Source organism: Miscanthus floridulus, unplaced genomic scaffold (assembly GCF_019320115.1).
Source record: "Miscanthus floridulus cultivar M001 unplaced genomic scaffold, ASM1932011v1 fs_477_3_4, whole genome shotgun sequence".
In the NCBI taxonomy this organism is placed as follows: Eukaryota; Viridiplantae; Streptophyta; class Magnoliopsida; order Poales; family Poaceae; genus Miscanthus; species Miscanthus floridulus.
Genome location: NW_027096815.1, coordinates 18,853 through 33,625, shown reverse-complemented (window position 1 = coordinate 33,625; position 14,773 = coordinate 18,853). Strand labels below are relative to the sequence as shown.

Sequence of the window (14,773 nt, the reverse complement as noted above, 5' to 3'; positions counted from 1 at the left end):
TCTGCACTTGCTCTAGCCAAGAATCCAGTCTTTCATGAGCGCAGTAAACACATCAGAATCAAGTACCATTTCATTAGAAACTGCTTGGAAGATGGAAGTATCAAGGCTGATCACATATCCACCACTAATCAGCTGGCTGACATTCTAACCAAGTCTCTTGGAAGATCAAAATTTGAAGAGATGAGGGGAAGAATTGGGCTCAAGCATATCACTCCAAGGACCACAAGGCTAAAGGGGAGAATTGTCAGTAGTTAGCCTAGTGTTCTTGTTTTTCATGTTACCTGCTATAAGATATTTACTATTCTCTGTAATGTGTTTCCTTGGCAACCAAGTTGATCATGGTGCCTTGGCAACCAAGTAGGAATCATAGCATCTGCTTTATGCAGTTAGAATATGCTAAGAAGTAGGTACACCACTTGCCTATATATGCAGTGGTTAGCATCTTTGTATCCCTAAGTCATTTTTGCAATACAATCCAAGCGGCCTGTTGGCCAAGCTGCCCTCTGGCAGCCAACACTCTTCTGTTCAACCTTATTGGAAATTTGGCATTCCCACTTATCCTTATCGGTGGCCTGTTTTTACTGTCAAGAAGGGCACAAGGTGGCCTTGGTGGACCCAATGGTCCTGGCTTTCCCCTTGGTTTTGGTCAATCTAGGGCCAAGTTTCAGATGGAACCCAACACTGGTGTTACATTTGATGATGTTGCTGGTGTCGATGAAGCGAAGCAAGACTTCATGGAAGTGGTTGAGTTCTTGAAGAAACCTGAAAGGTTCACTGCTGTTGGCGCTCGCATTCCTAAAGGTGTTCTCCTTGTCGGTCCTCCTGGTACTGGTAAAACTTTGCTTGCAAAGGCAATTGCAGGAGAGGCTGGCGTGCCATTTTTCTCAATTTCAGGTTCTGAGTTTGTGGAGATGTTTGTTGGTGTTGGTGCTTCCAGAGTTCGCGACCTTTTCAAGAAGGCCAAGGAGAATGCTCCTTGCATAGTGTTTGTTGATGAAATTGACGCTGTTGGAAGGCAAAGAGGTACAGGTATTGGTGGTGGGAATGATGAAAGGGAGCAGACTCTCAATCAGCTACTAACTGAGATGGATGGTTTTGAGGGCAACACTGGAGTTATTGTTATTGCTGCCACTAACAGAGCTGACATCTTGGATTCCGCTTTACTTAGACCTGGGCGCTTTGACAGACAGGTTGGTTTTTTTTGTTGGATTCATCTGTCAATGCATTTATATTTGTTTGTTCTGTCTTAGTAAAGTTCTCTAATGTCTATTGCTTGCGTGCAAAAAAAATCTAATCATTTTGTAGCCAAAGGTTCAATATCCATTTTGTTTCCCTTGTAGATTACTCGGCTGATCCATTTAGTTCAGCTTGGTTCATCTCTCATTCAGTACCTGAATGCTATTTAGATCTTAACCAGAAATATTTGGGGTTCTTAACATTTTGGGTATGCCTTGTAATTCTTACACAGGTGTCTGTCGATGTTCCTGATGTACGTGGGAGGACAGAGATTCTAAAAGTGCATGGTAGCAACAAGAAGTTTGATTCTGATGTTTCTCTTGATGTCATAGCAATGAGAACACCTGGGTTCAGTGGAGCAGACTTGGCAAACCTTCTGAATGAAGCAGCCATTCTGGCTGGACGACGGGGGAGGACAGCAATTTCTTCAAAAGAGATTGATGATTCTATTGACAGAATTGTGGCTGGTATGGAAGGGACTGTGATGACGGACGGGAAGAGCAAAAGTCTTGTTGCTTACCATGAAGTTGGGCATGCCATTTGCGGGTAAGAGATGAATCTTCCTCTTTGCAGATCTTTTTCTCCTTTGCCTTAAACATTGGAACGTGACTGGTTACTTTAGGTTTTGATTATTTTCTCCGATATCCTGATGTGATTCTAAGTATTTCTAAGATATTTCAATTAATTTAGGTGCGTACATGTGCTAATATGGTTTCTAAAGCTGGCTAGCTAAATTTCTATCTAAAATGGTCTGGTAATTGGATGACAGGGAAATTATTTGATGTTGAAATAGAGTACGACTTTGTCTTAATATTTAATGCTTAGCCCATTGCTGTGATGTACTAAGTGGCTCCTTTCCTGTTTCTATGTTCCCCTCTGAAAGCATATTGTATCTTTGTGGCTTCACTTTTGAGTTATTGGAGTGCCTTTTGTATGTCATTTCCTTTGTAACCATTCCATGCCAAATTTGTACGCAATCTCATTCGTTTGTGGAAATCTCTTTGCAGAACTTTGACACCTGGCCATGATCCGTCCAAAAGGTTACCTTAGTTCCAAGGGGTCAAGCTCGTGGTCTTACGTGGTTTATCCGATGGATGACCCAACACTCATCTCCAGGCAGCAACTTTTGCCAGAATTGTTGGCGGCCTTGGTGGTAGAGCTGCTGAGGAGGTCATATTTGGAGAGCCTGAGGTGACCACTGGAGCTGCTGGTGACTTGCAGCAAAATTACTGGCTTAGCCAAGCAGGTATACTACCTTTTGTATTGAATTTTAATTGACGTAAATGTTAACGTTTGCAAAGAATTTTGCAAGTCCTCATGAACCATTTTGTGGTTTATGACTGATGATTACTCTATGAATGCTAAGAACCAATCTGTGCTGCAAAATCACATGGTAGAGTCTGCTAGAATTGACAGCAATCTGTAGATATCTTGTCTCAATGCTTTACTACTACTACTGATCTTTGGTTGTCAATTGTACTGAGAATCACAATGGTTTCTGCAGATGGTCCGTAACATTTGGTATGTCTCAAATTGGTCCATGGTCCCTGATGGAGGGTGGAGCACAGGGTTGGGGACATCATCATGAGAATGATGGCAAGGACTCCATGTCAGAGAAGCTTGCGGAGGACATTGATTCGGCTGTGAAGCAGCTTGTCAGATGAGGCCTACGAGATCGCCTTAAGGCACATTAGAAACAACAGGAGGCCATTGACCAAATCGTTGAGGTGCTCATTGAGAAGGAGACACTGGCTGGAGGACGAGTTCCGGGCGATTCTTTCTGAGTTTGTGGAGATCCCTGTTGAGAACCGGGTTCCCCCAGCCACATCGGCGGCCGCCCTCCCTGCCTAAACTCTAGTCTTGTAGGGGTGAAATTTGTTGTAAGATGTTCATATCTTGGATTCTTGGTGTACACTAACTCTACTTGCAGCCGCTGGATTTTTGGTACACCGACAATGTAACATACTCATGGTGGAATTATAGTAAAATGTTAATTAGCTTAAAAGGCCTGGCGTAACATTTTCAGTTTCTAGATTCTGGTCGAGTGAAGTCTCTTGCTCGATGAACGAGAAATTCCACGGTTCCTACTTCATGAAACTATGTTCTAATTAAGAAGTAAGAACTTGTCATTTTCTTCTCGGAACTGATAGGAGATGATCAGCAAATTACTCACATGTTCAACTACAACCTAACTAGCAAACTTGCTTGTCAATGGTTTTGATCATCCTATACGTCTCACCGTCTCAGCCAAAAGTGAGGCTGCTTTCTCCACAAATTGTATGGAAGCTATGCTTCTTTCCAAGAATATGCTTAGGTTATGCTACTATTGAATGTAACCGACCTCATTTTCTAGAGCAACAAGCCATAAAAAGGAATAAGCGTAAACAAACAGATTACAAAGAATGACAAACCCAGCCACACCTGTCAGTGTCGTCACTATATTGGCAAAAAATCTAACGTTGTCTTCATGTGAAAAAACTGAGAAATGTACGTACCTTCCGACGCAAAAGTCTCTCCGCTGCTCCGCAAACCAGCCAGGCCCACCACCGCGGCCGCTCCTCCCCATTCCTGAATCCCGAGTCCCGACCAACCACCGGCACCGACGCGGCCGCTCCCCAGCATGGTGTCCACCTCCGCGGCGCCCGCGCACAACGAAGGAGCTCATGGATGCCCTCACTGCGCACCTCTCCCTCTACCACGCCGCGGCGAACCCTAGCCCCGCCCCCGCCGCTGCCCTCCTCCTCCTCGTCCTTGTCGCCGCGCGCCCGCGATCCTCCGGTTGGCTCGCCTCGCTCTCCCCCCGCCGCGCGCGCCGCGGCCGCCGCCTCCCTCCTCTCCCCCGCTGCGGCTGCCGCGCTGCTCTCCATGGTCCGCCGCCTCCGCCTCCGCGGCCACTCCTCCTTCTTCGTCCTCCACTCCTCGTCCCCGTCCACCTCCGCCGCGCGCGGGGGCCGAGGAGCCAACCGTGCTCTCGCGCCTCTCCCGGGGCCTCCTCGCCCGCGCCGCCGCGGGCTCCCGGGCGCAGGCGCTCTCTTCGCCAACATCCTCCTCTTCCCCTCCTCCCCCGCGTCGTCGCGGTGCCCCGACGCGATCACCGTCGCCGAAGCCTTCCTCGCTGACCTCGACGGCTTTGTCGCGGCCATGGACGAGATCTCTGGTGGGAGGTTCCTCTGCTGCGGGGAGGGGGAAGTGGACCTGGCCGCGCTGGCGTGCCAGGATTTCCCGGAGCTGCCCTGGCTTAATGCCAAGGGTTACTACGTGATCGAGGAGTTTCTGGCCAACAGGTTGGAGATCGCACTGCGAATGTCGTGGGCGGCGGCAGGGGGGAGGGGGAGTTGGAGGGAGGAAGGCGGTGCGAATTGGGAAGGGTGTGAAGGAGAAGGCTGGGCTTGCTGCAAACGCGTTCTGGAGGGAGAAGGGATATGTGGATTGGTGGATGAGCTGGAGCCTCGGATGAGAGCAAGGATCATTGGGGGCATTCTTCGGGAAAGGTGCAATTGCCCTGGTAATATGCTTTCTATGCTGCATTTTGATATAATATGACAGTTATGGATTTCAAATACTATGGGGTTGCATTTCACAGTTGTATGCCTTATTTGCATAAGTGAACTCTAGATTTCAGAGTCATATCTGTAATTTCGTAATAAACTTTTACAATGATTTTAATTTCAAGTGATATGGTTTGGGATAAGATGTTTATTTGTTTTTATTACATGAACATTGTCAACCTGTGATTTAGTTAAGATGTGCATGAGTCAAGTAACTCTGGTTTGTGTTTATTAGGGTGGTGTATCCCATACTGATGCATTTTGGGTAGCTATTTTATTGTAAGAAATGTGTTGGAAAAGGCTGTTTGTTGATGGTGATGGAAAGAATGAAGGATGGAAAAAGTGAGAGAAATAACATGGCATACTCTAGTCTTGCAATCTTATTTGTAAAATCAGTTTTAGGGAAAACAAACCATATTTCTTAATCTCGTAATAGGCCCTTGTATAGGAAATAGAAGCAAATTGCCTTTTCTTGTATTGTCGTTAATTTATGCAAATGTAGGTGCACCTTTCCTCTAAATAAAAAAACAAGCAAGGCAATCTAGTAGGTTTCAAAGAAACTTCTTCAAAAAGCATGTGAAATATGAAAGCACCTGGTTCAGAAATACGATGAAGATGGGTTTCACATATATTTTTAAAGCATTGTTTCTTCTCTTGTTTTGGAAATGACATACAGAAGTTGCCTATTGTGTTATGTTTGTGCTGAGAAAAAAACCCTTCTTTTCCTGAAATGGCACTAACATGTTCAAACTGTTTGGCAAGTGATGTTTTCTGAAATCTGCATGCTTTATCTAACTGAAGTTTCAGCATAGTCTTAAATCAATTAATGAATCCAGAATAACTGTTATGTACCAGAGTTAACGCTATCATGCTTTTTTAACAAGTTATAAAAAAATTGAATATCAGATTACAAAGGGGCCTTGTTTCAGGCATTTGGTCCAATGAATATATTTCTAGGCATTGTGGGTTAAATGTTTTACTAGTATTTATAAGAGTGTTTTTATATAATAGTCACTACAGCATGTTTGCAAGTAGTTTACTTTGTGATCTGTATGATTCTGGAAATTATCCTCTATTTAAATGTGAGACCCTCATTTTTCTCGAAGTAAGTTGTGTCTTCCTTGAATCTTGATGTGTCAAAGTTAGCCCAATCATATGCATAACAAACAATCAGCTCTTTGTCATCTCAGACAGGATTTTTTTGTCACCCTGATTGTGAGAGAATTGCCAAACTTTTGCGTGCAATTGTCCTGAGCATGTTTCTACACCTCGAGCCCATACTAATATGCTAATAGCTCAAGCTTGCAGGCAAATGAGATGGTTGAAGGATCAGATAGTGCCTCAAGGGATAATTTCTGCTTCTGCTTAGGTGAACCGGGATCATTTGTGGCAGACAAATCTTGTGAATGTACACGGCAGTCTTTATTCAGAAAGAATCATGCTTCTTCCATTGATGTTGCAAACATTCTGTCTTGTAGCAAGAAGCCTGTATTTGCTAAAGAGTTGAAAAGACTGAAACTAGTCGAGGAGATAGTCTGTTTGAAGAGCAACATTACTTGCTGCAGTGGTGATGCAATCTTTTTCAGTTCATTAGTGTCGGCTGCTACTACTGCTGGTGATGTACTTATGAAATTACAAGGGCTTCTCATGGTGGTGTCGACAGAAAGTATAAATCTTGAACTAATTGGGGATGGAGCTCCGAAAAAGAAAGATGTTGAAAAGACCAGTGGAGGTTCTCGGAAAGGAAAGAAGAAAGTCTAGCACCTTGAAAAAGCTAACAGTATCTGCTAAGCCGTCTAAGGTATAGTTGATTTGTTGCTCAGCTTGCTTTAGTATTGCCATAGGCATAGGACTTTATGCTTCACTGAGTATATTTAAGTTATCTGTAGTTACCTAAGGTCTTCTTTCCAGGATAATGGATGCAGTAGTTCAGATAGTCGCAATTGTAGGCCTTTACCAAACCATTGTGCTCCATCTGTTGAAGGCACTGCTGCTGGACCTCCATCTGAAAAAACTCCTAACAAGGAAATTGTACCAACAATGAAGGTTGTAAGCATTATTTTGGCCATTCTGTTTTGTTTGGTTGTTCATTTATTCATGACTTATGAGGGAGTTCTCGATATTTTAGGAGCAAACTATCGTGTTGGATGGTTGCAAAAATCAGTGTAACAAAAAGAAGAACAAACGCAAAGGGAAAACAAAAACTATCAAATCTGATGAGGCCTGAGAGCCCAAGATCTACCAAATTGAAAATAGTTGTTCCCCATAGTGCTACAGAGGCCTCTCATGAAACTGCTGAAGAGGCTGATGTCTCACCTCATCACCCATCTTATGATCCTTCCAAGAACAAGATCTCTGAAGCAGTTAGCTGTTCTGACTATTCCATTTTATCTAATGGAACAAAGGTAGTAGCCACCAGTAAGGGCACAAAACTTGAAGACACATTGTATTCTCCTAGAGTTTGCTCATCAGTTGCTACTGAACTTTCTCAGAGTGCTCATGATGATGCCTTCAATGTGGCTGAGCAGGCCTCATCGTACATTAGTCAAAGTGAATGCTTGGTTCAATCATCCTCTTGTTTACCTTCCAGAAGCAATGATGTCTCTTCCACTAATCTGGATGGAAGTTCAGTTGACTCCTTGGTAAGATCTGCACAGGAAAAAACTGAATGTGATGAGAAACATGTGGATGATAAACCTGAAGTGACAAAGAACAAAATTTTACCTTCTGTTATTCCTACTGATATGCTTCAAAGTGCTATAAGTGAAAATGGTGGAGTTATGAAAAATAGTGGCGGTGAATATTATGTATACAATAGGAACCTGCTGGGAGGAACATCATACGAATGGCCTAGTGTAACACCATCTCATTTTGTATCTCCTGAAATGCAACAGCGTCCAGCTGCAGAAGACAGGTTGCATCTTGATGTTGGTTACAAATGGCCAACTCAATTTAGCCAACCTTTTCTTCCTGCCAACCATCAGGTGAGGAATCCGCCAATTGATGCTGGATGCAATCAAATGTTACCTTCTCTAGCAGTGCCGCTAAGTTTTGACTGGCCTCCTGTTTTTAGAGGTTATGGTAAAAATGCTGCTGTAAGCTATGATCCATTGTATACCCCACAAATGCAATCTTCTGCTTGGTCAGGGTTCCCTGCTCAACTAGTGCAAAGAGGGGGTATTTGCAGTGACAGTGATGTTGCGGATGATAATGAAAGCTACTGGTTTTCTGAAGAAGAATCAGATAGCCGTGCACATTCTGGAAGAGATATTAATCAATATTTCGGTGGAGGTGTGATGTACTGGAGTCCTGCGGAACATGCAGGAGCTGGTTTTTCTAGGCCACCATCTCTTAGTTCAGATGATAGTGCCTGGGCTTGGCATGAGGCTGATGTTATACGAGTTGTTGATGATGTGGCTAATGGTATTCCATCTACATACACAAATGGTGTATCATCACCACCCTCCACTCCATCCTGTTCTCAAATGAATCTTTGGATCCAGCTGCTCATTCGATAGCAGGGAATGGCATCAATAATGAAGCTCTGACCTCTCCATCTCCCGTGCAAGATAGTCCTGAAGATAAAATAACTTCAGTTGCAAAGGCTGTGTCTTGTGGCAGTGAAGTAGTTAAGGCAGATACATTGCCATATGCAATGCTGCGGCCGATAGTTGTTCCTAATATATCACGAAGGTCATCAAGATCTGACATTAAGGGTGGTCATGATCACAGGAGCCCATGCGTACCATCAACAAGGAGGGACATACCTATTCTAAGAAGACCTCCATCACCAGTAGTACTTAGTGTTCCTCGTGTACCTAGGCCACCACCTCCTTCACCTGCTGGAGAGTCAAGAAAACGAGGATTCCCTATTGTTAGATCGGGCAGCTCAAGTCCTCGACATTGCGGGATGAGAGGTTTATTTTCTGAAGACAAAATTTTCCATAGGGCTCAGTTTTGCTTGGATGGTCCTGAAGTTGTATGGCCTTCATGGGGTAACAAGGGCACTTCTTCTGGTACATTGGTGCAAACAATTGAGGATACTGTTTTGCAGGACCACCTTGTTAAGATTTCACAGCTATCTCGTGATCAACATGTAAGGATGTAGTTTCAAATCTTCCCTCAATAGTGAGAATGATTGTTTATTCAACTTTTCTGTCTTTCTAAAATATAATTTTGCAGCCAGATGTGGCATTGCCTGTACAGCCACAAGATATGCTAAATGGTTCGCCTCACAAGGCATCCCTCTCTTTGATGCACAATGCTCTACATGAAGAAATAGATCAATTCTGTAAGCAGGTATCTCACCTTTTCTTCTAGGTTTGGCATCAATTTTCATCTTTGTGTGCTATGGGATCCTTATCTTCTTTGATGTCTAATTGCATGGCATGCCTTTATTTGTGTCAGTAAAAGTTCCCTTTTTCTAAGGACATGTTGATTCCATTTTTTAAACTGCAAGGTTGCTGCTGCTAATCTGGTGAGGAGGCCCTATATAAACTGGGCTGTCAAAAGAGTCACACGATGCTTGCAAGATCTGTGGCCTCGCTCCCGTACAAATCTATTTGGCTCAAATGCCACTGGTTTGGCTCTTCCAACTAGTGATGTTGATCTTGTGGTTTCTCTTCCTCCTGTCCGAAACCTGGTGAGTTGCATGACTGATAACATCGTGTGACAAGTTAGTTCAAGTGCATCTTTTCCCCATATTATTGTGGATACTAAATTTATTGTTGCTTTCAGGAACCTATTAAAGAAGCTGGAATTTTGGAAGGCCGTAATGGCATCAAGGAAACATGTCTACAGGTAATTCATTTGGTTTACATGTGGATGTTTGCATAAGAGTTAGGACACATGATGGATGTGCTTGCATGTTCTGAGGACAAAATTTTGCTTTCTTTTTACGTGGACAATCTTTTTTCCTTTCAGCATGCAGCAAGGTGTCTTACAAACCAGGACTGGGTTAGAAGTGATTCCCTTAAAACAGTTGAAAACACAGCTGTAAGTGGCTTTCTTTTGCTAGTTCATTAGCTATTCTATTTTCCTCATGCTTATATTATTTGCAGATACCTGTGATCATGCTTGTAGCAGATGTACCCTGTGACACAAATATGTCCAATGAGTATTCTTCAGTACTGGATGGCTCACAAGAATATTCAGTTAACATGCTTGGAGAACAAGGGAGTCCTCCTCGGTCTGACACCTCTAGTTCAGAAGGCAGCAACATGCTGGTGTGCTCAAAATTGAATAAAGACGATTGTGATATTGTGCAGTCAATTCGTCTTGATATAAGTTTCAAATCGCCATCCCACACAGGACTGCAGACTGCTGAGTTGGTAAATCAGAAGTCTATTGTCTATCTGAATATTTTCTAGAAAATAAGTTGCTCTCCATAAACGTTACTTGTAAGTTTAGCCTTCATACAAATATTTTGTTTAGACCTGTTGAATGTTGATCACAGTTTGGTAGCTGATACTGTCTTTCATTCTAATAGAAATTTAACTTGTAGCAAACATTTGAATATTTTGGAGGGTTACGCAATTAGTAATAAGCATTACATGAATCATCTAACATAAGCAAATGCATAATCTAACGCGGAGTATCAGTTGAATATATCTAAGTACCATCTTATTTTGACATTCTGTGTGCTATATGCAATGTTGCCATTTCTGGTATTCTAAACAAATGGCTCCTTTATCTTTTACCCTAGTTCCTATGCGATATTGCACTTTTAGTTCAGTAGTTTTTGCTGAAAAACATGATGCTAATTTAAATTGTATTTTCAGTTCACATATAATTTTATAAATGAACAATGCTATCATGAAAATCATACATAAAGTTATCTATGTGTTTTCACAAGTGGAGTATTTTTTTCAAAGTTGTGACCAATGTGCATACATGCATGTTGCCTCAAAACATCATCATGATGACATAAGAAACATTATAAGAATCATGTTACTTTTAGAGTGATTTCTGCTTTCCAATATTGCTGTGAGGAGTCATCTGTTTCAGGTTTTATGTTAGCAGTATGAATGATCAGCCAGCCAGCTGCTTGGTACAGTAGCTTTCTGAGTAGATAATGCATGCACCACACACATTGCTGCTAATGATATATTGCTTACCAACATGCACAAGAATTTTGCAAGATGGAACTACTAAGCAGTATGCAGGATTTCCCAGCCTATTTGCCCACCTTATTATATTGTTAATTCTACAGGTACGTGAGTTGACCCAGCAATTTCCTGCGGTTGTACCTCTTGCCTTGATTCTCAAGAAGTTTTTGGCTGACCGGAGTTTGGACCACCCCTATTCAGGTGGTCTAAGCTCTTACTGTTTGGTATGTAACTTTTCCAGATAGCCCTTCATTTGCTTCATTGACAATTTATGGCTTTTACAGTGTGTTTGCATTGGACAACTTTCTTATGCATAAATGAGTCCATAAGCTTATGCAGACTTATGTATTCTGTCAGGTCGCTATAAGTATCAGAGTTACGAGTTAGTAATTATTAAACACTTTTAAGGGCTATAAAAAGAGAATTACGAGTTAATGATGATTAAACACCTTTTTAAGGGCCTGTTTGCTAGAACTCCCCCTGATTCTCTGTGGGAAGTGATTCTATGGCCAAAAGTGATTCTCTATGTTTCATTAGGATAAACCATATGTAGACATCGATTCTGTGCGTGGAGGGAATCAGGAGAAGCTACCTTTTGTTTAGCTCCCAGCCTCCTAGTTCATTTTAGAGAATCACTTCATGGATTCAGCCTAGAAGGTCCTCTGGGAGTTTTACCAAACAGGTCCTAAGTTTAGTAGGTTAATCATGGTTTTATATTTTTGACCATGGGTTTATCGATGGTTGGGTTAATTTATCTGAACTCTGGAAGTCTGGATTGATCCTTTTCTAGAGATGATTTTCTACTTGTAAAGATATTAAAAATTTGTATTGGCTCACAGTGAAACACAAGCAGACCACAATCCAGCTAACTTCTATTTGCATATAGCATGTGATCTTTGGATAGTTCAGTTCAAACTTACTATCCTATATTAATTTTCATGTTAGCATATTATGTTGATTGATGGCATATTACCTGATCCAGTTTTTCTCTGGTGTCATATTTGATATTTTCAGAGGACCTGTGAAAAATAAAGCTTCAATTTTAATTTATTTGTAGGTGCTGTTAATTGTTCGTTTTCTCCAGCATGAGCATCATCTTGGTCGGCCTATTAACCAAGTAAGTTGCGAATCATGAACACCATATTTGAGTTTACCGCTCTATTTGCGGTCTATTTTTTGTATCCTTGTAATCATTTCCATAATGTTTGTAATTTGGCAGAATCTGGGCAGCCTTTTAATGGATTTCTTGTACTTCTTTGGGTAAGAAAATACACCTGAACACTGTGTTTAATAATGACATGGGGCCAAACATTTGCATCAGTGTGCCTGAAGCCCTGAATGTCAATAGGACCTTCTGTTCCTTCTCTTTTGGAACAGCTACTATCGAGTATGTTACATATAATTCGTAATCTTAATGCCAGGAACATATTTGATCCACGCCATATGCGCATTTCCATCCAAGGAAGTGGAATTTATTTGAATCGAGAAAGAGGGCACAGGTAATAAAATTTTATGTTACTATTTTATGTCATTTATTCCTGTCACCTACTATGTAAGTTTTAATTATGAGAATATGCTTGATTTTGCAGCATTGACCCGATTCACATAGATGATCCACTTTGCCCTGCTAACAATGTGGGCAGGAATTGTTTCCGCATTCACCAATGTATTAAGGTTAGTTATAATTCTCCTGTTGTGTTCAGACATATAAATATAATATGGGTAACAAATTGCAGTTTTGAGAACTCATACATTTTATGATGTATATGACAGGCATTTGCTGATGCATTTGCTGTTCTTGAGAATGAGCTACTGCAGTTCAGTTCAGAATGTAGCATGCCTGCATCGACATTCAATATACTAAAGAAAATAATCCCAAGTATTGATTCTGATGAGCTGTAGCTATAAAACGAGGCAGGATTCCAACACAATACATTTGATGTCAGGGTGGAATGACCTGTGCTGCATTCTAGACACTCTGATGGCTATGCAGCTGCTCAGAAGGTAAGCATATATGAACACTATGTTTCAATCTTAATTCTTACTAGACGTTCACTGTCTATATTTTGACATTAACCAATAACCATGTTACAGCCTCAGCCTAGCAAGTTTGATACCTCTGGAATAGACCAAAAAGTAGATCTGCAAGATGGCAATATTCAAATGCGAGCGCATGTGTGTCGATGTAATGGCACATGATGCCCTTGCTCCCTGATCGAGCTTCTTGATGTTCAGATCTCTGACTGAGGTGAATTGGCTTACTCAAGAGCATGGTGGTGAATTGGCTTACTCAAGAGCATGGTGATGAATTGGCTTACTCAAGAGCAAAGGTGGTGCTGCACACAGGCTACGGACATGGATGGCTGTTCTTCCACCTTTCTGAATGTAATGCTTGGTAAGTGCATACCTCATGCTTATCCGCTTGATACTGTAAGTGATAGATCCTTCACCTCTTGCTAATATTCTGTGTTGCCAATGCCAAGTCACACTACAAGGGATTTGGTTCTGGTGACAACTTTAGTTGTGAAACCTCACTTACTAAGGTTCCTTGGTGGTGACAAACTACTTTGAAGCAGAAGTGAATCGATCGGAACATATTCTAAGCAGCACTGGAGATTTGCTCATGTACGGATTCTTCAAGGTTCAAGGATCATTTGGGGTGATGAAAATTGTGAAATTCATATGGAGGATGTACTGTTATGGAGAGGCATGGTCTTAGTGCTTAAGCGGTCAAGAACTTATGATCACCTCAGGAAACAAGGATGGATATGAAGAGAACGGAGTAGCAGCGTCAGCCGTCACGGAAGTGCTATTATCACGGCTGGTGTAATGGCCTAACGGTCCCTTTTAGATTGTCGCGCTGAGATCTTCCTGGCGAGGATTGGGATCCACGAGCCAGATATCCTTGACGGAAATGTTTGCTTGGACAGCATAAACCGGCAAGGACAGCCAATGATGATGATAATCGCACTACTCTATTGTCATATTGTTGCTTGCACTCTTGCAGCGACATGTCTCGTGCTTTTGCAACTAGTGCGAAATGTGAGCAATTGCTCTTGTAGAGCTGCACTGTTTCACTAAAACATTGTTGTTTTGCTGTTTTGGAACAATTTTATAGGATTAGCAATAGCTGAAAAATGGGTATGCGCAGCAGTACCATGAAATGCAGTCTGTGCAAACATCGTAGTAAAACGATGTATAGAATTGCTACTGGTGAGATAGTGAGACATAATTAAGTTTTTCAGGCTCCCGAGCATGGGCGAAGGAAATTTTCCAATAATATATTTGCAAAAAGACATGTAAAAAGTAAAAACGATAATTATATGCAGGAATATAAAAAAAAAACACAGTACTGACATAAGAATCGTGGCGTGTCCTTTCTCGTGCCAGCGATGTTGCTCTGCGGCTTTGGTCGACTTCCATAGTGATCGTTCCGCTTTGCGCGAGTTCCATAGTGATCGTTCGGCTGCATGACTGTACATTTAATTGCACGGCGATGGACCCATATGTCTTTCTAGACCCTAAACTTTTTTTTTGATACATCAATTTACTCATGCATCTAGATATAATAATAATATGTCTAACAAAAATGAATGAACAAAAAAGTTGAAGCAACTTATAATTTGGAACGTAGGGAGTATGAAACTTCTTCTGGGAAAGAAGCAAGATCGAGGAGCCAGAAGCAAAAGAATTGACAGCTGACTAGTTGACACTCGTCTATATGCACTCGAGCAAAACTGTGAGAAAGCGGAGGCGGGAGCGAGCAGGCTGGTGCGCGCGCGGAGGAATCGCGGGAAAGGGAGGCGGGAGCGAGCGAGCAGGTGGGCGGTGCAACGGATCCGGACGGAGGCCGCTAGATACTCGAGTCTCCCCAACAGGGTT

The 14,773-nt window shown here is 42.1% G+C and overlaps 2 pseudogenes; both read left to right on the top strand.

The window, feature by feature from the left end:
* Window positions 1–219: 219 nt before the first annotated feature.
* Window positions 220–3,202, top strand: LOC136531930 (ATP-dependent zinc metalloprotease FTSH 2, chloroplastic-like; annotated as a pseudogene).
* Window positions 3,203–3,856: 654 nt separating this feature from the next.
* On the top strand, window positions 3,857–14,209 carry LOC136531929 (uncharacterized; annotated as a pseudogene).
* The last annotated feature ends 564 nt before the right edge of the window (window positions 14,210–14,773 follow it).